Source organism: Puma concolor, chromosome A1 (genome assembly GCF_028749965.1).
Source record: "Puma concolor isolate L17-30 chromosome A1, mPumCon1.1.hap2, whole genome shotgun sequence".
Lineage (NCBI taxonomy): Eukaryota > Metazoa > Chordata > Mammalia > Carnivora > Felidae > Puma > Puma concolor.
The window spans coordinates 175450996-175478249 of record NC_141667.1 but is presented as its reverse complement, the minus strand read 5'-3'; the positions used below and the strand labels follow the sequence as shown (position 1 = coordinate 175478249).

Genomic DNA, 27254 nt, shown 5'->3' with positions numbered 1-27254 from the left:
AGTATTGCATTTGAGTGAAAAGGAACTTCGATTTCATATTTGGAACTTTGACCTAAGTTACAGGAGAAGTAGGAAATATCAACTATTGAAAAAGGAAACACTTATGTTGCATGTCCTATGCGGATTTGTTTGTGGATTTAGTCAGATGTAAGGTGATATGTCTGATAAATGACAGAATTTCCACATCTCTAATGGGGTAAAAATAATTGTTGCTTTATGCTATTTTACAACCAGTGATATGGAAGTTTGGGGGTTTTAATGCTTTTATACCACTCCCTGTGCATCTCAAAAGTCTGATTTTACAGGGTGGAAGGAAATGGGAAATGCTGTCACTGAAGCTATAGGGAGGATGGAATGGATTGAAGGAATAGGGAGATTGGGAGCAAAATGCTGTCATGTCTGATACCCTCTGCAATGTAAGGAAAACTTCAGCATTGCTGGGATCTTCCATTCATCCTGACTTTGGTCAAAACCTTTCCCATATTTTGACTTACACTCCATCCCCCCTGAGTGTTATCAGGTTCTCAGATTCGATGAAGAGAACTTGGTAACTGTATCACAGAATATCACAGACTTAAACCACGGAAATTTATTTTCTTGAACCTCTCGAGGCTGGAAGTCCAAGATCAAGGTACTGGTAGAGTAGAGTCTGTTTCTAATGAGAGCTCCCTCTCTGGCTTGCACATGGTACCTGTTCACTTGGCCTTTCCTCTGTGCACTCCTCTTCTTACAGAGCCACCAGCCCTGTGGATAAGGGCCCCACCCTTATAACCTTATTTAACTTAACTTACCTCTTGACAAGTTTTATTTGCAAATACAGTCATATTGGGGGTTGGGGCTTCAACATGTGAATGGCGGGTGGGGACATAATCCATCTCATGACTAAGAATAAAACATAGTATCTGTGCTTCGGCAAATTGCTTCTGTGTTTCTAGTCTATAAATGTTGTTTGGTCGCCCATGATAAATATACATTTAGGGGCACCTGGGTGGCTCAGTCGGTTGAGCGTCTGACTTCGGCTCAGGTCATGATCTCACGGTCTGTGAGTTCAAGCCCCGCTTTGGGCTCTGTGCTGAGGGCTCAGAGCCTGGAGCCTGCTTCAGATTCTGTTATCTCCCTCTCTCTCTGACCCTCCCCCATTCATGCTCTGTCTCTCTCTGTCTCAAAAATAAAAAATAAACATTAAAAAAAAAAAAAAAAAATATATACATTTAGCATCAAAACAGTGAGTGGAATATTTACAAAAAAAAAATGTAAAATTTTAGCAATATGCCCTCGAGAGCAAATATTTGTAGCTGATGTTGAACATTGTAAATGTTGACTTGTTTTCAGAATGTTACTTTTTATGCAGATGTCTTTGAAGGGGAAAAAAACTGTTTTGAGTTTAATTGTACCCTATAAAACACTAATCATTGTTTTATGCTGTGAGATCTGGCACTGATCAAATTCTATTTACAATATAATAGTGAACAGTTGTAGCTCTTTCAGTATTTTTCTGTTACCAGAATTATAAAGTCTAAAAACTTAGATTCACAATCTGTACAATGACAAACACTGGTTGTATAAAATACAAAGGTGTAGATTGGGGCTCATGTGAAAGTCCTATTTCAGGCAATGAGTTGAGAAGCAAGTAAAAGCCTAACGCAGGCTCCCCGAGATTCAGATACACTTTCTCTAAAGAAGTAATAGACTAGATGATCTTCTGGGGGTCCTTCTGAGAATAACATTCTCCAATTCTGGAAAATAAAGTAGGAAGATGAGTTAATAAAATTCGAGAACAGGGGCACCTGGTTGGCTCAGTTGGTTAAGCATCTGACTCCTAGTATGGGCTCAGGTTATGATCTCACGGTTCATGAGTTCGAGCCCCACATCAGGCTCTGCACTGGTGGCAAAGAGCCCTCTTGGGATTCTCTCTCTCTCTCCCTCCCTCTCTGCCCCTCCCCCACTCACGTGCATGAGTGTTCTAAATAAATAAACAAACAAACAAACAAACAAACTTAAAAGAATTAGAGAACAGATATTTCTTGGGAAAAAAGTAACTGAAATAAGTTAAAATTCAAGTGATATTAGTGGGATCTTTGGATTACATGATTATGGACAATCATAGTATTATGCCTGAAATACTACAGGCTAGATTTTGGAAAGTGTTTTGTAGGAAATAAAATCTCAGGCTGTATTCACTTGGTGGCCGCATCCAGTCTTTTCCCATCTCTAATTGCAATGCATCTGTAATTGAAAGATGTCTTCAGGGAAGTGTACTGTTGACCAGCCTTCTGCCTGAACAGTATCACCCTAACACGCATTTCATAAGAGATTTCACCGCTCTGACAAGTTACACATCTTCAGTGTAAGACCGTGGTGATACTCTGACTGTTTGTTCAACCCCCTGCTGGAGCTGGGATTCACACACTGAAGCTGTATTTCTTGAGTGTATTCAGAATAAATCTTTGTTTTCCTTCCATCCTATGGCACAGCTGTCTTAAAACTCACCAACACCAGCATATGAAGGACTTCTCCAGATAACAACCCAAAGGAAATTTCTTTCATGAATCAGACCAAGCCATGGATCCCACCCCACTGAGGAGAGTTTGGGACGGTGACATACCCAGCTGGCATTATAATCTCATTTGCCACATGCTTGTTGAGCAGCCTCTGTGCCGGAAGCCACATTAGGCATCTGGGGAGGCCTGCCATGGTGTCAGATTCATGCACTATCCCTGAGGGGCTTCACCAGGCCTACTATCTCGACTAAAATCTGCCTTATCCCCCCTTCACAACAGGGAAAGAGGCAGGGAAAGTCAAACATGCAACAAGTATATTGTTGAAGCATCTACTCCAGAAGTTAATATGCTAAATTGATTGGGACTCAGCTCCTTTGGATCAGGGTTAAAATGTCGTAAGTCTTCATTTTTCGATTGATGCGTGGTAGGATTACATGGCGGAATGAAAAGAAGCGGATTGGAATTCATATCCTGCCACTTCACTTTCACCTTCACTTTCACCTCCCACACAATTCCTAGGAGCTTCAGTTTCCTCATCTGTAAATTTGAAACAGTAACAACTCACTCCACAAAGGGACTCTGAGATTTCCTGTAGTTAAGATGGTGTGAATCCAGCTGGGTGACTTGGCCATGGTTTCCTTATCTATAAAATTGGGTAAAAATAGTCTTTCCTTCAAAGGGCTGTTGGAGGGTTAAGTGGGTAGATGATATACACAAACTCTGGACGCGCTTGGCACCTGACAAGCCCTTAGTAAATGCTACTTTTCACCGGTTGCACCTCTCCTGGTAGATGTTCAATGAATTAGCCCTTCCTCTTTCTTTGTTCTTTAAATTGCCCTCCTGGAGCACACATAAAACTGGAAGACAGGGTTTCTGCTGTGTTAAGAATGTCCTACAAGTTTCCAGAGTCTTCCTCCAAATACACTTCAGGAAATGCTCTTTAGGAACTCCAAAGTCAAGGAGAGCTCAAGAATTGGAAAAGAATTTCTAAAATAATATTTTAACTGCACAAGCTCACAAGGCTGGGTGGCCTCACATGCTAATTTTTAAGTTGAGGGAATTGAAATGAATTGTCTCTGGAATCCCTTCTAGGTGCAATAACACAGGAGTCCATCAACTGACTACAAATGTGTGCCTAAGGCCATTAACTCGGCTGGTGAAAGTATAGCACTGGGACCAAAGTTAGGATATGATATAAGCTCTAACCCCAGACAAGTGACTTGTATTTGTAAATTGTGAGTCCCACGTGGAGCAGGTGAGGATATGTAACAATTAATTATTTTCAAATTCGTCAGTGACTCAGAGCCCATGCCCCAACGAGCCTGTGGCTTCATTCTCAATATATGCTGGACAGTAAAGCTGCATATTATAGAGCAGACTGTGCTGGGAGGAGATACTTGGAATGATGGCCTATGTTCTTTATCTTCAGCTGAACTAGAGGCAGTCTATTTTTAGTGGTGTCTCCATTCAAGTCAAAATCTGATGGTACAGAATTGAAAGGTTAAGAGACATGGCAGGAGCACAAAGCGACTTTACGTGAGGGCTGGAAGAAATAAACTCAATGGGTAGATTGAGTTGACAGATGTGTTAATATCTAAAAGAATTCTTGTTTGTGTAGGTTTGGGGGATGATTTGTATTGACTAGAGTTGAAGAATAACTGAGTTAAAAGGGCTTCTGAGGTATTCTTTGTGCCAATGACGAATGCCAAAATCATTTCTGCAGCCACACTCAGTCTGAACTGCAAGGCACAAGGATATTGGAGGAAAGTGGAACAAAGCATGAGGGGACCAGGTCCAGTAAAGCCTGTGCCTCAGCGATGGCAGGAGAGAAGCGGTGCTGGAAATTTCCGTGGGTGACATGAGAAGTAGCAGCACTTGACAATTGACTGATTCTATTACAGGACCTAACAAAGTGATTAACATCAAATAAATTAAGGTGCTCCCTGCAAAACTGCAACATTATCAAGGACTGTCAGAGAGGTTGCATAAAGTTAGCATACAAAAATGGTGCCCCTCCTGGCTCACTTCCTCAGGCAGGGTATTCTGGCTCTGAATTTAGCTATCAGGTGTGGTTTGATCTCTAGGCTTTTCACAGGGTCCAAGATATCAAAGAGTCAGGGGGTCTGACAGTGATGCATTATGTGATAGGATGCTGAGGCTGATTATGATGCAGCGACAGAAATGAATCACCTCCTGAATATGCTGACACTGGCGCTGTGGGAGGAGACGAGGTCTGGCTCAGCGATGTCAATATAGGAAAAACCAGGAGTCAACCCCGCCTGAAACTGTTTGTGCCTGAGCCTGGCTTGCTTAACGCTGGAAGTAACTTCACAGTCCAGGCCGCTGAAGTTATCCAGAAAATGAAACCCCACAAAACACATCTTAGCACCTTTGGCAAAGACAATTCATTGCCTTTCCTTTCTCGGTGTTCTGCTCCTCTTAGGTACAAACTATGATAAAGGTACCAGATATATTTCCTGATCACCTACTTAACTGCATCAACTAACCAATAAAATCATCACGGAGATGTCAATGTGACAGACAGTAAATAGAACAAAAACTTGATAAAACAATGAAACAGATCATTGTTTCTCTACTCTTCTAATGCATGGATTGCCATGTAGCTCTAGTTTCCTTCACATGAATTAATGTCCTCCATTAGACTGTAAATTCCTTCAGAAGAGGGGCCATCCTACGTCACTTTTTTTTTTTTTTTTTGTAAATTTGCAAGAGTTTCTAGCACACAATCCTTGACGTATTTTGGCATATAAAGAGCTAAAGGAAATAATATTGATGTATTTATTTCTCAAATAAAAAGATACAAGCTCTCTTAGATACAAGAAAAAGCATAGGGTGTTTAGCCAAAGAAATGCTGAAGACAGGAAAAACATTTCATTAAAAGGGAGGCCGATTGACGGGATGGAAGTGTCTATTCTGGAAGGCCCCTCACTCAGAAGGATGGATGGTGTTTAGAAGGTGAGATTAGCAAAGCCCGTAAGTAGATGAGAGGAGGAGGCCAATGAAGGGGAACGGGAAAGCTCCAAATGAAGGCCTCTGAGAACATGGGTCCTTTCTCTAGTGCGACAGGAAATCAAACTAGAGCTCCATGATAGGTAGAAAACAATCCTATATTCAGCACCTCATCACCGATAGTGTTAGAGAAAAATCACCAGATTCCTTAATCAGACAGCCTCAGGTCATTCTTTGTGAGCCCTTGTAATTACAAATGGCCCCAATGCAGTAGTAGATTAAATGGACTTGTACATTTATAAATATAGGCTTCATTAGTAAGGCCTACATTTATAGTACTAGAATTCTTTTTTTTTTTTTTTTTTTTTTTTTTTTTTTAGCAGATCCAGATTTCACTAGATCCTATTTAGTCTGGAAAATAACAATGAAAATTCAGAAGGGAACCATGTACACACAATTATTGTGAACAGAATCACTGAAAGAATGCATTTATATTGTTTCTGGAAAGCAATGAGAAGCTTCATACAATTACATTATCTCAAATTATGACTTCCTGTTGTTTTCCAGAGTTTGTAAAAAATAAATGATGTGTCATATTTAATCTCCTTTGTCCTTAGATTCACCATAATAAATATTAAGGTAGTGCATTTATTACAGTGCTTTTCACTTGAAAGACAATACCCATTAATTTTAAACCTTGTGTTGACGTTCCCTCCAACACAGTATTCGAATATTACTGTTTCAACTCTAAATTATTTTTACACAGGCTAGATCAGGGCTGGGGATGTTAACACCACAATTACTTTCATCTCAGAACTCATGTTTTTCCTTACTTCTGGAAAATTCTCAAATATTCTTCTCTGCTATCTTCTCCATTTTTTTCTTCTGGGAATCCCATCAAATGCATGCTGGATCCCCTCCACCCTACTCCATATCTCAGTCACTCTTTTACATTTCATATCACTTCATCTCTATGACTTTCTTAATATAGTTTTTCTGATGCTGCTCCGTTTAAAACCAGAGATGGGTACATTAAAGTATGAATTCACTGCTCCATTTTCACCAACGTTCTCCGCAAAATTACTGTGTCTCTTACCTGCATCATGCAATGAAGCGTATGACTTTGAAGGTATATCCAATAAGTTTACATGTACTAAGTAAGTGCACTTACTAAGTGTAAATGTGAGTACTTGCTAAGTTCATACTTTTACTACATTTTTTTTTCCTTTTCTGGGAAAGGATGGGTTTAAGTAACCCCAATGTAAAAGAAGACAAAGAAACAAAAAGCCGAAACTTAGGCAAATCCTTCTATATACAAAATTCCAGCTTTCTGCAATACATAAACACTTTAAGCTGATAAACAAAAAGGGTAGCTATTCAGTTTAAACCAAAAACAAATGTGGATAAAAACGTACCTCATCCTCCAGAGAATCAGGACAGCCACTAAGAATTATGTGGACTCCACACAATGTGAAATAAATATATCCTCTAAATTTTAGAGCTTTAAGGTGTGACTGCTTTAGTATGCCAGATAAAGCCTACAAAAGCGCAGCAACAAAATGCATAAATCAATAAGCCATTTCTCACTATACCACATACTGAAATAATCTGTTTTGAAGTGGAAGTATATCACAGGTCATAGAAGTGAGGGATTTTTTTTTCAATCACTGTTCTAATTAGTTCAGGTTTACCTCCTTTTAGGGCTCTGTGCAATATCACTAACACATATAATAGCCACAGATACACTACATCCCATAGAATTGAATTTATAAAAGCTTTGGGTGTGAAATTTATTTTCCTAATGAATATGAAATTCAGATATTTTATTCAAAGGTGTTAGTTACCTTCACTGGCTGAACCACGTGAGCAAGTGAAGAGAGAAAGGTCTTTATAAATTCTGTCACTAGAATAAATTATATTCCAGTTTTCTGTCCTTTCCTTTAAGAATACAAACTCTATTCACTCTTGTAGAGCCCAATCTGCATTGTACAGCACTGTATTCTCAAGTCCCACGTTCAATAAGTACTTCTCTAATGAGCATTTATCTCTTAGCAAATACTTTTCTCAATCTATGAGGCAAAACATGACTTAATAAAGTGGGAATCCAAAATATTTGTAAATCAAAAATTCCACAGTAAGATCTTGACGTATTTTTTTAAGTTTACTTATTTATTTATTTATTTTGAAAGAGAGACAGAAAGAGATAGAACCCCAAGCAGGCTCCTCACTGACAGCGTGGAGCCTGTTGTGGGGCTCACGCTCACGAAACACAAGATCATGAGCTCAGCCGAAGTCAAGAGTCAGACGCTTAACCGGTTGAACCACCCAGGCGTGCTATAACGTTGACATATTTTAAATTCAGTTTCCTCATCTCTAGATCACTTATAGCAATCTTTTCCATGAAATGAATGAAGTATTTAGTGATCGTAGATAATAGGAAAACAAGGTTAATATGATATGAAAACATTCCATTGCGTGCTGAAAGTACCAGTTCTCTACACGAAACGTATGCCTTACCTGCATTTGGTTTTCTCTTCCAAGGCTCTGCTTGGTTCTCCAACTTAACCTGCATAGTTTCTTGGTGACTGCTAACCAGATCCCAGCAAACAGGTGTCTTGAGAAATCAAGGGACTCTGAGTTGTACATCAGATCCCTTGGCATGTGTTTTTCTGTTTGTGAACATCTGGTCCATCCTATTATAGGAAATCTCACATGGTCATGGTGAAGCTTGCCTTGTTTTTACATCCAGTATTGATGTCAGTCAACTTAGAGCTTGTCTGTTTATTTGCTGTCTTGTAGAAGAGAAAAAGAACAAAAAGATGAAGCTATTTGTTGTCAAGCTTTCCTATACGATGCTAGGCAGGTAACAAGTCGTAGAGAAGTTTCCAGGCCTGCTTTCCTTCTTCTCTCACCAAAGCACAACTAGGGCAGCTTGGGAAAGTCTCTCTATTCTACCGTCGAAGACAGAGATGCACCTGGACCAATCTGTTCCTTGAGGGGTTTGTGACTGTTCTCATCGACAGCACCTGCTAAGCAGGGCTTGTCTTAAATTTGCCGTTTAGCAATCTGTGTTTTGTGACTTCATTTTCCTTTCTGAGACCAGGGAGAATAAGGCCATTTCTCTGCCATTAAAAATCATTTTAAATATGAATAATAAATGCTGTCAGGATCCGTAATGAGAGGAGCTATGTGAAAACATGAGCAGACTAAACTATGAGTCATCTGGAACACTGATTCTCAACCCAGGGTGATTTTACCCCTGGGGCATTTGCAATGCCTGGAGACATTATTGATGTTCACATTTGTGGGGGCAGGGGGCACACTACTGGCGTCTAGTAGGTAGAGTCTGGAAGCGTGGCTGCACACCCAGACCAGAGGGCTGAACGGAGAAGGAAGTCTAAGCAGCCATTTTCAGTAGTATTTCTTTAGTTTTCTAGTGAGATTAACCTATTAACCATGTTTGTTTGTTTTTTAATTTTTAACATTTTATGATTCTTTGACATCTTGAAGCCTTGCTAATTCTGGAAAAACTGCCCTTCCCTGGACTACTAGTTCCTAAACACAGTAAGCAACTTGCCTGTGAACATGTCTTTTAAATGCAGATCAGCCAATCCAGGGCCCACACCTCCAACCACCTCCTGTATCAAACTCTCACACATCAAGCCAGTATTCCCTTTGCCTTAAACCATCCCAGGGCCGTGTACCAAACAGCTAGAGACAGCTCTGTACATCAGAACCCACTGAAATTATTCAAACCATTTAATCCCTAAACTTAGCATATCTACGATGGGTCACCCATTAAAGAAACACAATATAGGCTTTTTTTTAATGTTTATTTATTTTTGAGAGAGACAGAGAGAGAGAGAGGGAGAGAGACAGAGGCAGGGCACGAGTGGGGGAGGAGCAGAAAGAGAGGGAGACACAGAATCCAAAGCAGCTCCAGGCTCTGAGCTGTCAGCGCAGAGCCTGACATGGGGCTCGAACCCACGAACTGCAAGACCATGACCTGAGCCGAAGTCGGACGCTTAATCGACTGAGGCACCCAGGCGTCCCCACAATAGGGGCTTTTGACCATGCTTTCCTCCCACTCCTTCTGTCTCCTGAATGACCCTGGTGGCACTCCATGCCTCCTATTTCTAGGTGTCTGTGAGTATAAACTTCTTCCTTTATGACAGTCATTTCTGTGTGTGTGTGTCTACCTGTTAAAACAAATTCTGGGCACATTTTAAATCAATTGGTAGCTTTGGAGATGAAAATGAAAGGGAATTTAACATACACCTGTTTTAAATCCTACCCCGCCCCCACCACCACCACTAGCCCTATGAGGTAAATTATTTCTGAGAAGGGCTCTCACAGAAAGTTTTACAAAGTGTGACTTAGGTAAGTCACTTTGTCTCTTAAAACCTCAGTTTCCTCATCTCTGAAACGGGACCTAATAAGTGCCCACTTCATAGGGGTGTTGGATAAATAAGTCAGATAAAGCATATATGGAACTTCACACATTAGTGAGTTCCCAGCAAAGGTTAGCTCTTAACACAGCTAACAGAAAGAGAAATGACAGGCTGCCAAAATCAGTTAGGGAAAGCTTTCAAAAGGAAATTATATTTGACCTACATCTTACAAAACGACTAGGAATTCAAGGTGGGAAAAAGATGGGAGAGAATTCAGTGTAGGAAGGAAAGCAAGCACAAAGCGTCAAGTGGTGACTGTAAGCAGACCAAAGTATAGGGGATGTTTCCTTAGCCTTCTGCTTTTTCTCAGTTAAAACACCACTTTTGGTGGTTTAATATTTTAGATGATATTTGAATTGCTACACAACATATATCATTTACGTGTATCATTTATATTTAATTATACATTAACATAATTTTATACAATAGATATGTATAACATTTTATTTCCCCTTTCTTGTTGAGCCAATGCATCCGAAATATCCCAAGATAAATAAATTTCTTTAGGTTTCCCTGGTCTCTGTAGTCTTTTGTTCTGACCTTCTGAACCTCATTTGTTCTCATCTTCCTTCCCAAGAAGTAAGAAAAAGCAATAATATGACTCATGTTAATCTGTTCCCTTCAAGTGTCATGGCTGCCCCTCGTGTCATGGCTGCTCCCAGTACATGGTTTGGTTGTTAGGATGAGCATTGTTTACGCAGGGTCTATAACAGTTCCCTGGAGCTTTTGTGGAAGAGCTCATGTAATAAATACATAATTATGAACTTGTTAAAAGAGACATTATTTACTCATTTGTCCAACATGGCTCCTCTCAGTCTACCTCGTAAGTAAATCTATACTTAGTCAGTGCCATATTGATCTGCAACCAGACTACACTCTAATGCTCCTGCAGAAACACACCATTAAAAAAAAGAAAGAAAGAAAAAAAGAAAACTTGATGAGAAAAATCCACTGCAAGTCTTATCTCAATTTAAAGCAGAAAGAAAAATAGTGCTCTGTTTTCCATTGCTATGACTTTCTTCAAACAATACTAAAAAAAAAGTGACACCAAGATCTGGTTCTGAGAATATCATTGCAGGGAATCTCAGAAGTCTTTCTGAATATCATAAATTTTATGAAATCCAGTGTTAGGAAAACCAATGACAAAAGACCGTGTAACTGTCGGAGCTGGGTGGTCTGTTAAAGGGTGTTCGTTGGCACTCTTCTGTTTCTCTATATGGTTAGAATGTTTTATAATAAAAGGTTTACCATAGGTAATGGCTGTTTTTCAACACTACCTACAATTTAGATAAAGATTACCTAAAATTAGATCATTTAAGGTAAAGCATATGTCCTATCTTCATGAAATTACAACTAGATAAATGGTAGAGACGGTAGAACTAGAATTTGTCTAAAACACAGAGTCGGACACTGTGAGTGGGATGTTTTTCATGATCACAAGTAGTACAAAGCTAAGTTTTCATCGTTACTTAAAGCTGTATGTTTGCATGTGAAATCATGCAGAAGAATTACTTTGGTCCTAAGCAAAAATACAAACCTTATGAATAAACTTTTATTTATTTGCTCTTTAAAGTCTAAATACCTTCACACAAGCAGAAAAACTCCAGCTACAAATGGCTACAAAGCCTGCATTACAGCTTTAAGATGCCTTATGGCATAGTACTGTTTTATTCATGAAGTCAGAAATTTCTCAGTGAATAAGTGAGTTTACATGTGTAAATCAGAAACCTTTGCAGTCATTTTGTTGTTGTTGGCTGTTCTACAGAGGGACTGCTTTTTGTTTGTGTGTGAGTGTCGTATCTGAAGCAAACATGACCAGTGGTGACAATGCCACTGATGGCCACCTTTCCTTTTATATGTGCCATGTATTAAAATCTGTCCTTTGGGGGCACCTGGGTGACTCAGTCACTTGAGTGTCTGACTGTTGATTCCAGCTTGGGTCATGATCCTGGGATCATGGGATCGAACCCTGTATCAGGCTCTACACTGAGCATGGAGGCCACTTGAGATTCTGTCTCCCTCCACGCCTCTCCCCTGCTCATGCTTTTTCTCTCTCTTTCTGCCAAATGAATATTTTTTTAAAAATCTAAAATCTGTCCTTTGACTCATGGCTTTAGTTGTTTTGTTTGTTTTTCTTTTGCAGAGTCTGGAAAGGTTAGTGACCTTGCTGCCTCTGTGCCTGAAATGATAACTTTAGGTGCCTAAAGGAACAAATGAATCTTTATTAAGACTTTATTTATACAGCAGGATATAGACTCTGGATGTTTTTTAGATACAATAACCAAGATTAGGCAAATAAAGATTATGTACCAAGAACTTTGCAACTTTCAGTCTATCAAAAATACTATGCCAATATAAGAACTTAAAGAAAAATGCACTTAAAAGCAAGAGTGATTCCTGACAATTGTAAGTAAGCAAAAGTGAAGTTTATTTATGTTTGGCATGGGAGGAGGATATTAGGGGGAATCAGTTAGAAAGGCCTCAGTGTGCTAATAGCACCTACTACCACTACCTTGGGCATCAATAATCCTTCAAAGCAATTGATATTATCACCAATTTACAGATAGGGGAACTAAACGTATGTAAGTTTAAATGGCTTGTCCAAAGTTAAAGAGTTAGTAACTTGTAGAGCCAGTATTCTTCTTAAGGCTTTGGCCTATAGACCACAAGCTCAGCATCCGTCATTTTCATGGCCCTATTATATACAAACAGAGTTCCTGAAAAAGCCAATGCAATTTCCAGGCAGCAATTTACAATGGGGAGAAGAGTCTAGCACAATATGACCCACAATTCTGCGCAGCATTGGATGGGTGAGAGATTTATCAATATAGTTTTTATGTTTTACCCTTAGCAGATGTGCACATATCCTCGGTGAAAGGGGCTAATTAACCATGCTTTGAAGTGACCGTTAAATTCTGCCCTAACCACATCTCTCATTGTCTACAAAATCAATGAGGACCTTATTAGCACCTTTTTACATCCAGTTCAGTAACATGGGAAAATGGGCTCTGCCTGACGACTAGTCATAGTAGGAAACCTGTTTTCCTATTAAAAAAATAATTTGTGGGGCGCCTGGGTGGCGCAGTCGGTTAAGCGTCCGACTTCAGCCAGGTCACGATCTCGCGGTCCGTGAGTTCGAGCCCCGCGTCAGGCTCTGGGCTGATGGCTCAGAGCCTGGAGCCTGTTTCCGATTCTGTGTCTCCCTCTCTCTCTGCCCCTCCCCCGTTCATGCTCTGTCTCTCTCTCTCCCAAAAATAAATAAATGTTGAAAAAAAAAATAATTTGTATTCAATATCACAGGCATGTTAGTCCCACATTGGGATGGATCAGCAATCAACCTTTTTTTTTTTTTTAACATCTCAATCTTTATTTCAAGCAAGTCGTGATTTCTTTTCTTTCATCAATATGTATGAGAAACTTGGCCTGCTAGGTAGAAGTAGTCTCTGACAGCTAAAGCAATCAACTCCAAGTCAACAGTACTTAAGTCTCTTCTTTGTTGAACTGCTCACTGATATGTGAACCTGGGAAAGTCACTTCATGTCTTTGAAGCTCATTTGATTCCAGGGTAAGATCTATAATACTTGACCACATACTAATATTATCATTGTTGTTAATTATGTGAAGTAATTGAATTTCCCAACTGTTTCAGGCACTAGCTGAAGGACGCAGAATTCTTGAGACCAGGTAGCACAAAGAATTATTAGGTGTTTAAAATTGTTGGAAGGCATAAGAAAAAAAATAATATAGTTCTATTTGCATTTAACTGTTTAAAATGTATCTGCCACATGTCACCCATAATATCTTACCCTGTGCAATGATATCACTCCTAACCCTCAAGGTAAATTTCTCAGAAGCTTGTTAAGAAATTGTAATCAGCAAACATATTTTGAGGAAACATGTACCGCGTGGTTGAAATCCATGACCTCTTCATTTCAGCGAATGCTAACACACACCTTACTACGTACGCTCTGTCATTTTCTCCATTGCAGAGGCATGGAAGCCAAGGCACAGATGTGTTAACTATTAAGTTATCTACCTAATCTATTAACTATTAACTATTAATCTGTTAACTATTAAGTTATCTATCTAATCTATTAATCTGTTATCAGTACTACCAAATACTGGAGCCAGGATTTAAGCCTGTGCTCTTGTCTTTCTCTCTCTAACTTGGAAAAGTCTTGTATCTAGAAAGATACAGAGTAGCTAAGATCATTAAGAATAACTATCATCATCATCATCATCATCATCATCATCATCTGTGACCATTCCAAATTGGGCAGTATGAACAGTATCTTGTAAACGTTTAAAGAAAACTAATAGTTCTATGCAAGTATGTATCAGTTAGCTTTTGCTGCATAACAAAATACCCTAAACTAAGCAGCTTAATATAAAATTAATCACTTATTTAGTCAAGATTTATAAAGCTTGCTATTGGGACTAGGGACATTTGGGTGGTTCTTCTGGTCTCTGTTGGGCTCACTCATGCTTCTGTGGTTAGCTCTGGGGTAAGCTGAAAATGAAATGGTTGAGGATGGCCTCTGCCAAGGTGACTTGTCCCAGTTCCTTGTGCTCTGACATCTTCCAACAGCCTAGCCCAGCCGTGTTCGCTGGGTGGTGGCAAGGTCAAATGGAGAAGCAGCCGGGAGCCCCCTGGGGCTTACATTTAGAACTAGATGTCATCACCTCCATGCATTCTATTAGCTAAAGTAAGACACAGGACATTCCGCATGAAGGAGTAAAGAAATACACTTTTCTTCTTGCTGGGAGAAACTGAAAATCACATTGCAAGGAATGTGATACAGAGAGGGAAGAATTGTGGCCTTTTGTGGCAGAATAAATACACACAATCAACTTTATACCTGTTACACATTTTAAAAGAATAATGTGGAAATATACATTTTTTTGGAAAATCTATTTTGTTCTATTTACAAAGGGGTTAGGATGGTACGTTAAGTATTCTTTTATTGCACAAGTATCTGTGATCAGGAAAGCCAGAGATATTGTCGAGCCTCTCAGGATTTGGGCTTTGGACTGAAGTTATCAAAGTGTGATTACAGTAATCCTGAAATAATAGTTATTTCATATTTGATTTACAGTTCTCTATAAAGTTACCTCAGGCATTATCATTGTCAAATCAAACTTAATAGAATTTCAGTTGTTCTGTTCTAAATAGCCTGTGCATACTTGGAGAATTCCCCTGTACACCTGTCGTCCTCACTGTCTCACCAAGGGACGTTCGCTCTTTCGTGAATTTGTTCTAATTGTGCCATTCACCGTATTAACATTAATTAGCAAACTCATCTTTCAACTTCACCCCCTTGGGACAGATTCAGTCAGGGTTGGGTAGGTAGGGAATTTAATTAATCTATCAGCAAATTGAATTTTTTATTAGGTACTTTGGTTTTATCTTTTTTGTTTGGTATTGTATATTACAAAACTGATTTTGAACTGGAGTTACCTAAAGATTTGTTTATTAGAAAGACAAAGAGTCCAGCTATTTCTCCCCAAAGCACTACACATAATAAAATAGACCATCAGTGTTCCTTCTGGGTTATTTTCAAGGAGGTTCTTTTACTATTTACTTAGATTGGAGATTCTTTTCCAGATTGAACCTTCCCATACTGATGAAAGGACTATTGTATAGTAAATGTATCCGTAGTTGGATATATAAACAACTACTATTTATGGCTTAAGAACAAAGGGCATCAGTGTGTGAGAATTTAATTCAATAGGGCTAATCTCAAATGCAATTAATGTTCACATTCTTTCTGTGCCCCTGTGGTAGTCTGTTTGCCCAAGGAATTTATTGAAATAGGTGCATTTAATTAAACTGTTTCAGCAGTTGGGCAAAGATACAATTTAAGGTGTGACATTAGAAAGAAAAGAATCTGGACAACTATTTTTTTTTAATCTGGTCTCTTGTCTTAAGAATGTGTAAAATTTCGAGGCACCTGGGTGGCTCAGTCGGTTAAGCGTCCAACTTCGGCTCAGGTCATGATCTCGCGGTCCGTGAGTGTGAGCCCTGTGTCAGGCTCTGTGCTGACACCTCAGAGCCTGGAGCCTGCTTTGGATTTTGTGTCTCCCCCTCTCTCTGCCCCTCCCTTGCGCTCTCTCTCTCTCAAAAATGAATAAACATTAAAAAAAAACTTTAGATAAAAATAATAATAAAAAATAATGTGTAAAATTTCAAATAGTAGAGGATAATGTCAAATGTTCCTTCATCTCCCACTCCTACACACACACACACATACACACACACACACACACACGCATTTGCACACACGTGCTTGTACACACACACAGAGCGAAGTCTATACTCCTAATGTTTCCTTCAGTAATGAGTTTACAAGAGCATGCAGGCTAGTGCAGTGAATTTGAGTGGTGCTTTCGGATGATAAAATTCACATCTACTCCCAGCTCCTAACTAGCTGCATTTTTTTTTTCTTAGAATGTGAAAGGGCTTAGAATTCTCTCATTACCAACTGGCTGTACAATCATCTGCTTCTGTGAATTCTGGAATATGATTTTGTCGTGGGCTTTGTCTGTCTGGGCTTCCCAATTCACATAACTGTAGGCAGGCAGACTTGGCCTAAATGAATCACTTGCTTATGTGTATTTTTGCCTACATGCTTTGTAAATGTGTGATACACAAATGGGGCAGATGGAAATGAGATGGGAAAACAGCATTACCTTGATGTTCAGTGACCCTGTAACTTGCATAATAACATAGGCTTACACTGAGACATTACAAACCAGATGTCTTGTCCTAACACATTTACATGGATAGATCCAAGTTCAGTGAGAACTACCAGGACTTTGGGGGTTTAAAACTGACTTCAAATTTTACATTTGATTTTACTGAAAGGGGAATCTAGTCTCAAGAATTTTAGTTTCTTTTCTAATGGAAAAGATTCTCCTAGTAAACAAAGAGACACCTGTTTTATTTTTTATTATATTTCCATGCACAAGTTTTATTTTCATTTTTTTAAACCTAGACAAAAGAACCAGGCAAATATCAAAAGCAAAGGGATAGATTTAACCTCGTTAATAATAAGCATTCAAGTAACCATCAATGTTTCCATAATAATGTAAAAGGTATTATCTCACTGTTGTGATACTGTATATTTCAAGTATATTTTCAGTTTTTTTAATATTCATTTATTTTTGAGACAGAGAGATAGAGTGCAAGCAAGAGAGGGGCAGAGAGAGAGAGGGAGACATAGAATCTGAAACAAGTTCCAGGCTCTGAGCTGTCAGCATATAGCCCGACGCGCAGCTTGAACCCACAAGCTCTGAGATCATGACCTGAGCCCGAGTCTGATGCTTAACCGACTGAGCCACCTAGGCACCCCTCAAGTATATTTTTAAATGAACTTTTAATATTAGCTCCTACTCTTTGTCAAAAAAGACAGACAGATATGAATATGTAGCAAGAATAAAAGAGTTGATCTCTTCCAAATATATATTAATACTTTTTTAAATGGTTGTTTTTCTAATCTGCACTTTATTCCTCCCTGTGCCCATTCCTCTCTAGGCAAACTAAGGAATCTTTTGCTTTGTTCACCTCTTCTGAAGCCTAGATTTCCCCTAAGCTATCGTGCGAAAGTACGCAGTCACCACCAAGGTAGCCAGGGTATGATGTTTTTATCCCCACATACACAGGAAGAAACTGAGGAAGAATGTGCCTTGAATCTAAGTCATGAACTTTAGATCTTGGTGGGTTTGGGCTTGTGGATTTTTTTTGAATCACTAGGTACATACAAAAAAGTACTTTGATATACTGGAAAGCACTCTATAAATATACGCAGTGATTATTATGAATTTTTGGAAAGTTGATAGCATTCTTACCAATTCTTAGTCACTTGCCCTAACTTCAAGGAAATCAGGATGATCAGAGAATAGCATTCTGAAGCTGAATATGACCCATATAAGACTTCCAAGAAGTGTTCAGGCCTCTCTGCTCTCAGGAGGTAGAACCATCAGGCCTTTAAAAGTTGACTTATTCACCTCCACGCCCTCTGTTCCCCAGGCTGGTCTCCAGGGCTAGCTTATTCACACACCTCCATCAGAACGTTGAAACCCACTTTAAAAAGCCTCAGTCTATAGTCGAAGATAAAATAAGCCTTTTCTCCACTGTAGCCCACATATGAGACAAACTTCAACCAAGAGAAAAACAAAAATGTTTAAGGTCTTACTTGTCTTTCGTTATAGGTGAGGCTCACTTCCCAACAAGCCAGAACTGTCTCTTTTCTGGTAACATGGTCTATGTGCAAGCCAAAGAGCCTGGATTTGAAGTCAGAAGCCCTGAGTATCAGTGTAGCTAGGTCAAACTACTTTTAAACTCTCTGCTTCTCAGTTTTCTCATCTACAAAATGGGGATATCAATGTGTGATTGGCAATGCCCCTGTGCACATTATAGATCATGAACATTACCACCACAAAGTAGGGGATACCGTTACCACCTTTTGTGAATTCTTAACTTGAGCTTGAATTTTTCTAATCGAATACAGCATTTGGCATCCTTGAACGATAATGAGACAGGATAACTAAGAACGGTACTCTTTGGGATCCCAGTGTCACTAAGCACAGATCGCAAATGAGGCAAAATTGTATCTTTTCTTTTTAGCTTAATCTACACCAACAATGTATAAACATGGAAATATTTTTATTTTCAATGGTGTCCAAAACTTTGCACCTGTTTCTGACCTTTAAATCAGTGACTTTAGACATACTCGTATGGAAATAAAAATGTCAGATGTGCCTTCCTTTGTGAACAAAGTCTCCTTATACCCATTTAAAAATGGTAGGATATGGAAAGAGGAAGCAAAATGACAATGATGAGTGAGAATCTATATGCTAACTGAACCAATTTCATCCCTGTGAATGCAGGGATACGACTGTTGTTGAGAGGGTGTGGCAATAGCCCATCACTCGTTAAAGCCACAGCGACGATTGGGTTACAGGATATTCTACAGCCCTGTTAGTTATTCTGTCTCGTCATCATTCAAGGATGTCAAGGATGCTGAACACTGCATTCAACAGAAAAAACAGTGTCTGTCTGGGGCGCCTGGGTAGCTCAATTGGTTAAGCTTCCGGCTCCAGCTCAGGTCATCATCTCGCAGCTCGTGATTTTGAGCCCCGCATAGAGCTCTGTGCTGGCAGCTCAGAGCCTGGAGCCTGCTTTGGATTCTCTGTCTCCCTCTCTCTCTGTCCCTTCCCCACTCACGCTCTGTCTCTGTCTCTCTCTCTCTCTCTCTCTCTCTCTCTCTCTCTGTCTCTCAAAAATAAATAAACATTAAAAATTTTTAAAAATATATAGAAAAAGAAAAAACTATGTCTGTATCTGGTTTAATAAAAACAGAAGCATCAACATAACAGAAAGCACAGTGGTTACAAACACCAGCATTGACGTCACACAGACACTGGTTCTAACCCGGGCTCTGCTGTTAACTGTCTCTGTAACCCAGGGCAAACTGCATATCTCCCAGGGCCTCCGTGTTCCCATCTGTACAATGGGCATAATAAAACCTCAGTGGAGGTGCCATGAAGAGTACAGGGGATGTTAGCCGATGCCAGGCACCATAGCACTTCACAAGTACGGCAGTTATCAGTGGTTGCTATTTACATATGAGATGGTATTTCTTTCTCACTCTGAAATGGAGACACAAGCATTTCCTAATGGCTCTGTGTGAATTTTGACATGGGTTTGGACTCTGTCTGAGAACGTGAAGAACACATAAAATTCTTATTGCAGACTGCTGAGAATCCTGAAACCACTCTTTCCTAAGGAGGATTCCAGTGACCTGAACTTGCCCGATCATATCAAGCAATCCTTCAGGTGACCAGTGCCCCTTTCCTCCCATAAAAATGGAATAAGTCTCACATTGTGAGCTAGACAGCATAACTGTTAGATAATTTAAAACATGGGTCGTTGGTTTTGCTCCTTAACTTCGTATAAATCACAATCAAACTACCCATTCACATTGTGCCCAATGTCCACCTCGGATAAATGATAGAGAAGCAACTGCTTGAGGCCGAATCTTTCATGAGTTGGAAGAGATAAAGATGACAGAATTTGTTTGGGGCGATCAGGACAACATTTTCTCTGACAAAGATGTTCAGAATCCCAATGCATCCCGTTATTCTGCAGCCATGGTTCTTGTCTCTGAGGTGAGCTCAAATATACTTGTTAAACTGTTTGGTACAAAGTTCGCAACTCTTCCCTTCTGATGTGAGCCTCGTAGAAGTTGTGTCCTTTTTGTGACCCTCCTGTCCCCCCAGGCTTCTGCACCTGCTACGGCCCTTGGTAACAACCAGAGCCTGGCATAAGTTGTACATTTAGAAGCTCAGTGTGCCAGAGGCAAAGAATTTTCCTAAGAGACCTTTGGTGCCCCAACCTTTACGGCAGTGGCTCTCCAACTTTAATTTGCATAAGAATCACCTGGGGGGGGAGCGACTCTTTAAAAATGCAGATTCCACAGCATCCCCTGCCTGTTCAAATTCAGTCCTGTCTTCCTTGGAGTTCTGGACTTGGTAGTTTTTATATGCATCCCAGCTTATTCTGATACAAGTGGTCATTCTGGAAGACACTGAGAGAAACACTACTTTATCGCACTTTTAAAAATCCAAATTTACAAAATTGTATGTGATCATAAACAGAAGAGAAGTATCCCCTACCCCAAACCAGCTCTTATATGCTACCAAGTATCACTACAACGTGTGTTTGTGTCTCCGACTCCCCTACCCTGATATGTGCGGGGCAATAGAGTAACAACAACAATAGGGGTGATAATAATAATAATAATAATAATAATAATAATAATAATAGCCTATCCTGTAAAAGAGTCTACTGCTTTTTAAGCCAAGATATAGACCTAGAAAAGCTTGTGCTTGTGAGAGCTGGTGCTGACGTTTACTACTTCTCTGACCTTGAGTCACTATTTCCTCATTTATAAAAGGGACACCGTATTTCCCTCGCAGGATGGCTGTAAAGGACTGAGCAACTGTCCAGGGCCTGTCCCAAAGCCCAGGCACATATGTGGCACTCAGTGCTAGTGCGTTCCTTCGTCTCCCCCACGAGGGTAGCAGGAGCAGTTCTGGGGCCTCTATACCAGCCACTCAGGCATCTCCTCCCTGCCACGTTTTCCCAGCATCCTGTGCTTGGCGGGTTGCAAAAAGTATTGGTCTCTGCGTGAGTCAGTTGGGGCTGCTGTCACAGAATACCCTAAACTAGGTGGCCTATAAACAACAGACATTTACTCCCTGCAGTTCTGGAGGCTAGGAAGTCGATGATTAAGTGCTGGTAGATTCAGTGGCTGGTGAGGGCCCACTTCTGGCTTCATAGAAGGATGTCTTCTGGCTGTGTCCCTTGCATGTCAGGGCCTAGGGAGCTCTCTTTTTACAAGGCTTTTCTGAGGGCACTCATCCCATTTATGAGGGCTCAGTTCTCATGACCTAATCACCTCCCCAAGACCTCACTTCCTACGACCATCACCTGAGGGGCTAGGATGTCAACGTAGGAATTTCTTTTCCTTTTTTTTAAGGTTATTTATTTATTTTGAGAGAGAGAGAGCAAGTGGAGGGGAGGCAAAGAGAGAGGGTGAGAGAGAACCTCAACCAAACAGGCTCCCCGCTGTCAGCAAGATGTCAGTGACATGAGACATGTCAATCTCATGAACTGCGCGATCATGACCTGAGCGGAAGTCAAGAGTCAGATGCTTAACCAAATGAGCCACCGAGGCCTCCCTCAACATGTGAATTTCAAAGGGACACAAACATTTGGTCCCTGTGAGCTTCTTCATATCAGCTGAACTTACAGACACTGCCTTTTACCTAAAACACTAGGGAATTTTCTAACAGAAACAAAAGACATGCTGAGCCAGTGTTCTGGGCAGCTAGAGCTACCTCCACGGAATGAGAGCCATAAGAAGGAGGCATAGCCCTGAGGGAGGAATCCCCTGTAGCATCCTGGAGATGAAGCCCAGAGACTGAGCATCAGAACACGCTCTTCCCTGGACACAGGGCCTTAGAAGCAGTGGAGGGTTCTCCTCACTCCAAACTACACGAAGACCATCACCTTCCATCTGTAAAAGTCCGTCTTGTTTAGCTATTCTGTACCACTCGCTAAAAGTGAGGGCCTTATGGTTTAGAGACCAGATCCAAAGGGGCAGGATTAGCACTCTCTTGAGGAAGTTGAGGGTGTGAAATTATGTTCCTGTTCATTGAAGACATAACCGCATCCGTATCAGTATGGACAGCAAAGGAGAAAAACAGAGACCATCTCCTTTTCTAAAAACACCCTGTGTTAGTTTGCTACATCTGCCCTAAGAAAGTTCCACCCACAGAGAGGCTTAAACAACTTCAACAGCAGAAACGTATTCTCACACAGTTCTGGAGGCTGCAAGTCTGAAATCAGGTGTAGGTTCCCTCAGAAGGCTCTAGGGAAGGATCCGTTCCAGGCTTCTCTGCTAGCTTCTGGTAGTTCTTTGCTTCGTGTGGTGACGTCCCTGTGCACACATCAAGTACACATTTCCCCTATTCATAAGGACACACACCATATTGGATTAGGGGCTCACCCTACTCTGGTATAACCTCAACTTAACCAATTACATCTGCAATAAACCTATTTCCAAATAAGATCACGTTCTGAGGTATTGATTTCAACCTGGACATGATTCAGCCCCAGACAGCAAGGTATATAAATGTTTGGTTAGGAATCAACGTTTTGTGTCATATAAGGACAAGATGACTTCAGCCTAAAATTTTTTCATAATACTTTTCTTATCTGGTGGCTACCTTTCCACAGGAATGTGTCGGTGTGACCTCCACGGAATCGTCTTGTCCTAAAACGGCTTCTCCACAAACAGCCGAATGACTTGACCTGGTGAATGGGGTCATGTGATGTTCGCCACTTAAATGTTCTTGACTTGATGCAAGGCTTGGTTCTTGAATGTTTTCCCAAAAGTAAAGCAGTCATTTTAAACTGAGCAATATGTGGGGGCACCTGGGTGGCTCAGTCGGTTAAGCATCTGATTTCAGCTCATGTCGTGATCTCAAGGTTCGTGAGTTCAGGCCCCACGTTGGGCTCTGCATTGATGGTACAGAGACTGCTTAGGATTCTCTCTCTCTCCCTCTCTCTGCCCCTCCCCTGCTCATTTTTCCTCTCTAAATAAATAAATAAATAATAAATCTTTTTAAAAATTAAATAAATAAATAAAATAAGCAATATGTTGGTCTTCTAAGGGAAATAATAAGCCAATAAAACTTACCCAGCTGCTCTAACTAGAATCACTAAAATTTACCTTCTTGAAACCGTGAGGGTACAAAAAACAATCTCCAAGCCCAGTTATTTTGTATGGAAACTGACATTTAAATTAGAAATCACTTAACAACGGTGAGACCTGAACTGTAAAAGGCATTATCTGCGATTAAAATGGTTAGCACACTCACATGCCCGTACAGCAGAGTGATCACATTTCAACTTTACTTTTAAACTGATTTTATATGACAGGATCATGTTAGAACCCCATCTGTTCTACTCTGAACCGTTTACATTTACTGAACATTTCTGCAAAGCAGGTTAAATTCTCAGTTTATTTTTCTGGGGAAAAAAAGTGTGGTTTTTTTTTTTGGTTTTTTTTTTGGTTTTTTTTGGACAGAGACTAACAATTCTTAACAAGATATTGTGATTAACAACAACAAAGCTTCTAAAATGAAGCTTTAAGGTGGAAGTTTAAATTGGGTAACAGTCAAGGTATGATGAAAAACCTGTTCATTTGCATTATTTAAACAGCCACCGCATATTATTAATTTCAGCTGAGAACTATCAGTATAGTCTATTAATCAGGAACTATCTGAATTGGAAGTCAAGAACTTTCTGGTTCTTGACTGCATGTTCTCTTTCTCTAGTGACACAGTTTGGTTTTTGTTTGTCTTCTCAATCTTGCATTTCTGTTTCATCCTGCTTAATCTCTGCATCAGGGTTTTTGTCACAAACAAAATGGGGATATTAATTCTCAGTCATACCCAATCATACCCATGATGACTGATGAACAAACAAAGTACCTGCACATTTGCCATTGGCAGGATACACCAGATCCTCACTCACATTTCAGCTCAATGCTCTTTTCAAAATAAGTTGAGTGACGAAAGACTGCACATCCATGTTTTAGGAATTTGTCCGGTCCTTGAGACGAGCCCAGATCTCCAAGCTGGAAACACGCAGGGGATGTTCTAAATTATCCCCTGTAGGAGCAGAAGTGCAAGAGGTGGGACTAACAAAGGGGCTTTCTCATCTCCATCTCTGGCGAACATGTTTTTGAAGACCCATTACAGAATGATGAGGCTGGCTACCCCTTCAAGTCAGCTGAACTTTGCAGACAGCCCAGTGGGCTGCTGTTCCTTACTCTTCCTTACGTGGGTCATTGACACAAGGTCAAGACGATCCTCAGGATTGGGAGAGCAGCCCCCTGGTCAGACTTTTCCAGGAATGTCTAATTGAGAGGCAGGGATATTCCAGATGAATGTCTTGCCTGTGCCTATGTCTGTGTATTCAACAGATACCACGTAATTAGACTATGAATTAAAATCAAGAAATATCTAAAAGAGAAGAGTTTCAAAATAGGACATTTTCTAACAGTCTTTCATTTCATCAGCTTCGTAACTTTCCTGCCAAATGTACTCGTTTATCTTAAACTCAGTTCATCAGTAATCATTGTCCCCCACCTGTGCTCAGCTGTATTCTGACATCCACATCATCTCAGCAGTGCCCCTCGCCATCTTACTCCTCGTCACTGACCCTTCGTTTAACCCACAGGAAAGCTCCCTCTTCTGCCAAATTCTGCGAGAGTCTCTATCACTAGTCAAGTGTCATTTCCCGAGTAAACTGGGAAACCCTTAAAACGAAGTAAATTTTGGAACATTGTACAGAATAATGGCCAAATTCTCTTTTTCTCTTTTGCACTGTAATTCCCAAATCCTACTTTTAAAAATTATCACAAAATTACCCAACACTTCTTTCTTTCTCTCTTTTTTTTTATATGGCAGAGGAGGAAGATGGTGGTGTACATATGTGCGTGCCCACGAATGCCTGGTTGCCTTTGATGCTTTATTTGGCATAATTTTGTCTAATCATCAGACAAATTGAAAGGATATTCCCCTTTTTAAAAAAAATTCTACAGACCCGCATCAATTGGCTAACATTCTAGTTGATAATGAAATAATATGGGGATATAGAGAATGAAACCGATTTTTCTTGAGGTCTTTCTATGCCAGTGTGAGCACTTTTCAATTTAATGCACACGTACGCACTTAGATATTACTGTGAGTTTGATATCCTACTCGTTTCACGGAGCAGAAAATTGAGTCTCTAACTTTGGACAAAAGACAACTTGTCCAAAGTCACACAGTTACTTTGTGATGGAACTTGGATTGGAAACCAGATTTTTCTGGCACCACCTATACTTTTGCTATTCTGTCAGGATGTTTTCTCCTCTCTATGCTGCTCCATGATGATAACAATGCAGCTACCATTTATTAAACTTCTCCCGCATATTGTGTGCCTTACATTTATGTTCATATAATCCCCTGCTACTCTAAACGACAGTATCGTCGGCACTCTATGCATGAGAAAACTAAAGCTCAGAACACTTGGGTAGCTTGGCCAAGCTAAGAAGTAGCAGAACCATTATAATCATTATTCATGAATTCCATATCTGTAAAGTGTATTTGTAACCCCAGAATCAATACTCAACAGAGCTTTGCAGTGATTTGCAGGCCTGTGCAAAGTGGCAAAAATCTGAGTCACCCAATATGCATGCTGCCAACTGAGGTCAAACGAGGCAATGCTCTGCCTCCTTGTTTCAGCTCTCCTACTGTAAACAGCATCCTTTTCACACTCTATTTAGTGCCACGTATTTCATATGTTTGTGTTTTCTTGTTGTTTTGGGGGTTGGGGGGGGTTGGTAATGTGACTGTTTAAAATGACCCCCTCTCAAGCATAGGACTGAAGTGCTATCTAGTTGTCCTAAGTGTGAGAAGGCTGTGATGTGCCTCATTGAGAAAAATGTATGTGTTAGAGAAGCTTTGCTTGAGTATTACTTATACTGCTGTTGGGCCTGAGTCCATTGTTAATGAATTACATGTATATGGGCGGTGGGGGGCGGGGGGGAGATATGTCTTTAAATAGAACAGACGTACATTTAAAAGGCTACATATTGATTGGTTGACCAGAGACTCGCAGGAAACTAACCCATACTTCCCCTGAGACCAATGCATTGTTCAATATTCATTACTTCAGTGTTCTCAACGACCTTACAGATCATAACTACCACAAATAACAAAAATCAACTGTATTTGTGTTTCCAGTGTCCATGTTCTTCTACTACCCACCCCCGACGCTCTACACATTCTGTGAAATAAGTGTTCTGTTGTGTGCGATACACCTTTGTTTTTAATATTTTCTCCAGTTTCCCATGGGAGACATACTCCCCTGCCACAACCACCACTGTTCTTTCAAATGTGACACCATTCCACCATCCTGAATTGTTGCTTCAATGACCAATAGATTCTCATCATCATTACAAAGAAAAACCAACACGGCACACAGTAAAGCAAACTCATAAAATATTTATTTAAATTGATTTAGCTTAGAGCAAGTTTATATACATAAATAATTTGTACCTTGTGAGTCAGATTCTGAAATGCATATGCAAAGTGCGGGGCACAGAGTGGTGCTGGGGGCTCTTTTCTGAGCATCCCTGTTCAGCGTTGGAGTTCACACTTGGGTCTAGAGAAACAAACAATGCAGTGGTCTCCTCTCCCAGGAAATGGTTTCTTATCTACACCATGAACCTTCTGGAATTTAGCCCTTTCTCGAAAGGAGATCATTTCCTGCAAATTTCTCCACTGAGAAAAATAAGAAATAAATCAGCAAGGCTGATATCTTCAACACTGCAAAGGGTTTTTGATTATACCACCCATGACTCCTAGTCCTGTTTATTTGCTAGAGGGCTGCTGACACACCAGCATTCCTCTAGCTCATGTGGGAAAATAGAAGATGAAATGGGTTGGGAATCCAAAGACATGGCCTCACGTCTGACTTTATGACACACCGAGTGGTCTGGACAAGTCACTGGACCTGGTAGAACCATAGCATCCTCATCTGTAAGATGGTGGAATTGTCTGCCTGTCTGCTTCCAAAGACTGTAGTCGTTAGAGGAGATATGAATGACTCACCAGGTAAAGAATTTTGTAGTTAACAAAGCATTGTTCACATACATTATCTCATTTGATACTCACATCAACATTGCCAATTAAGTATAATTACAATTAT

The 27254-nt window shown here is 40.2% G+C and overlaps 1 protein-coding gene across 2 annotated transcripts in view; it reads left to right on the top strand.

Moving 5' to 3' along the window:
- The window catches only part of GPC6 (glypican 6), a 1121471-nt gene that overhangs the window by 927712 nt on the left and 166505 nt on the right, over positions 1-27254 (top strand). The window lies entirely within an intron of this gene.